Here is a 3,405-nt window from a genome sequence, read left to right as displayed (position 1 = left end):
TCTCACTAGGATATGTTTATCATGGGTTTTTGACAATGAATTATCTTTTAAATTATCTTTCAAGTTTCTAAGTGAATTTACTAATTATCCTCTTTGATTTTAACAGACTTAGTAATTAGTGAGACTAAGTATCTTATTAATATATTTTTAAAAATAAAATCTGATTTTTTAAAGTTAGTTTACTAGTTTTGTTTTTAAGTTAAAAATAGAGAATTTTGGGTTTAATGATTAGCAAAACTAACCAACTAGTTATAAGATAATTATCATGATTGGTTAGCAGTGCGAAACTTGAATGATAATTATCCCATGGTTTATTAAGCTATATATCTAAATTTTCCATTAATTATAGTTTGAAAAATAAACAGTTTTTGCTTTATTAAATACTAAAACTGGGTACAAAATTTTGATATAATTTTCAAAGATTTTTGATAGCGTGTAAAAGCTTTGAAAATTAATTATAATTATCTAAGCTAATTTTGTATATTTTTTCTTAATTAAAGCCAAAATTATGTAATTCTTATTCCTAGTATATGTTAATAATTAACTAAACTTTTGCTCTTAATCAAAGATTTAGTATTCAATAGTTTAATTATGTATAAGAAGATAATTATAAATAGAGAAAGATAGAATCTTCCTTAATTAATAATATAATTATAACTAGCTTGCCTTGATTGATTAAATGTGAAAAATGTGTGAAGTAAACAAGACGAATAGTGTTGTACCTTTCACCTCATATTGTCTCTTAAAGCTTCATAACGTATCTCCTCGAATCTTTTACCAAAAGCTCTTCGACCTCGCAGGACAAAATGAAATTTGACATTAATGCATATGTGGAGGAGAAAATTTGCACATTGTAATTTTTAAAGATGGAGGGAGATGCATTTCGTGCGTTGGGATGCTTGTGTCCATCAAAAAAAGAAAAGACCATACATACGTATGGTATGGAGTTGGCACTGTTCTCCACATTTATAATAATATTGTAGGAAATATGCCCTTCCCCCGCCATTGTTATCCCCTCCAGTGTTGAAGAGAGACTTATGCTTGTTGAAGGGAGACTTATGCTTCTCTTTTTGTGCTGGAGGGACTTTCTTATTTAAAAATCTTGCAATTGCATGAGGAAGAACTCATTACAATTGATTTGTTTGCTTGTGATATTCTAAATCGCCATGCCGTTGTCTACTCTCCTAGTGTCGAGCCCTTGCGACATAGAGATTATCCAAAACGCATTTATGAGGGCATGTATTGACGACTCCACCACAAAACTTTCATGCACAAGACACTCCAGAGTTGAGAGTTTTCATGAACAATATGCAAGCCATACCACTCTTACAAGGAGCCTGCACAAAGTGCACACAAACATACCCCTCCACTGTTAGGAACCCCATTAATGTCATCAACCTTGACATCATCACAACCACACTTGGCATCAATGTCATGAACTTTGAACCACACATCCTCTAACACTCTAGACATTGTCATGCAATGGCAGCCACCAAAAGAAGAGAGAAATGCTAAAATACAATCACGGTTCTCAACACCAAATTACACTCTTTCCAAATTTTGAAACCAAAGCTCCCACTCACTGTTTTTGGGTTGGCATCAAGAATTATCATCACATGGTTCTTGGACCCATCTAGAAACCAAGACGGGAAAGTAAAATCAACTCCTGCAATCTATAAATTCAAGAAACTACTAGAATGAGAGATTGTCAAGGTATCTAAAATAGTATAAGGCAATTTAGTTGACAACACCTTCTTGTACATCTCAATGGTGTTGAACTCATCAAAGGGGATAAACCCAGCCAAAAAAACATAAAGTATAACCCCACAAGACCAGATATCTATTGTAGCACCATCATAGCCCTTCTCATTGATTACCTGTGCATAAAATACCCATCAAACCTGACACACCATGGATCTAGCAGTGTTCTAATTAAATGAGAGAAAGTCAGTGAATGCTAAGCAAAGAGGTCTGAACTTGGGTGTGACATAATTAGGAGTTTCACAAATTGTATGGAGTAAGTTATCCTCCTATACATGCACTGCAATGCAGTAGGATGCGACTCAAAAGTCTCTTGGTTGCTCTAATCATGAAACATACCCAACTTTGCTATGCAAGAGCACTAAGGCCGAAGTCAAAAATTGTAAGTTCACCTTTCGAGTCGAGTAGGAGATTATGTGGCTCCTACTCTATGGCTGGCAACAGAGGAACAAATGTCAATAATATATTGTAAACAAATAATAACATAAATCATGCTGGAGTTGAGGTCATTGGGCCGACCTTCAAATCTCAATGATATACACCACAACTGTGACAATAATTGACAACATGTATAAGTTTCTAGAAGTACTTTCTAGCTTCATGCTAAGCCATTCTGCCAATCTCAACATGCACTTATACTAGAAAGCTTCTAAAAGAAAAGCCCTTACTTAAGGCAAGGTGAAATATGAGACATGAATAACACCTACAATCTTGTCAAAGAGTTCACATTCATCCACAAATTCCAGCAAGGTGAAATATAAGACATGAATAACACCTACAATCTTGTCAAGGAGTTCACACCCATCCACAAATTCTAGCACAATATAGACCTTCTTCAGGACCTAGAAGGATCAATTTATGGCTTAGTTTGCAAATTAGAAGTTAGAAGGATTTCTTGCTCGCAATCTACCTCTACCTCAACAAAGCCACTTAACCTAATAAGGAGGCCATAGGGAGATTACCTCCTTGAGATGCCCCACGTTGGGATGGTTGATTAGCTTCATGATCTTGTGTAGAAGAGAGTAAGATCGATTAGATCGAGGAGTAAATAGAGAAGGAAATTCTATATGTGGAGTATGCAAAGAGCAATTGAGAGCTTCATGGCCCTACCTCTGTTGAGCTATCCCACGATCAGTGCATTCCAAGAGACAACATTTGGTACAAGAAACACTTTTTTTTGCTTTAGGAAGTACATGTCTACTCAGCTAGTGCCAAGCACGATGTTTTCTATCAATAGCCCCTGGCTAAAAATACCATTGAGAGCTCTTTTTCCCTCTTGCATGATGCCAGGTGTCTTCAAGATGCACGTGTCAGGGCTGTTTTCAATAGATGCAAAGAGAAAGCATCTCTCCAAACGCAATCACCTATTTGCTGAGCATATCCCAAAATCAATGCACTCCAAGAAATAACACTCAAGACACGAAGCTTGTCAAGGACTTGTTGCGCTCGGACAAGTACACCACACTTGACATAACATACTGTTATTTTCAATTAATCCACTATCGTGAATATCAACATGTATCCTACTGCCATGGTACAAATATCTCTCTCAAACAACTCAGAGCTTCCTGGCCCAACCTTTGTTGGGCATGTTCCGCAAATAGTGCATTCCCCGAGACAACATTTTGGATAGGAAGCTCCTCA

General features: G+C 36.1%; 1 pseudogene; it reads right to left on the bottom strand.

Moving 5' to 3' along the window:
- Positions 1-1,156: 1,156 nt before the first annotated feature.
- Positions 1,157-2,765, bottom strand: LOC147432038 (CBL-interacting protein kinase 23-like; annotated as a pseudogene).
- Between the last annotated feature and the right edge of the window lie 640 nt (positions 2,766-3,405).

This window comes from Adiantum capillus-veneris, chromosome 20 (genome assembly GCF_014529385.1).
Source record: "Adiantum capillus-veneris isolate H3 chromosome 20, ASM1452938v2, whole genome shotgun sequence".
Taxonomy (NCBI): Eukaryota; Viridiplantae; Streptophyta; class Polypodiopsida; order Polypodiales; family Pteridaceae; genus Adiantum; species Adiantum capillus-veneris.
The sequence above is the reverse complement of the archived record's forward strand: the minus strand, read 5'-3'. Positions and strand labels throughout refer to the sequence as shown.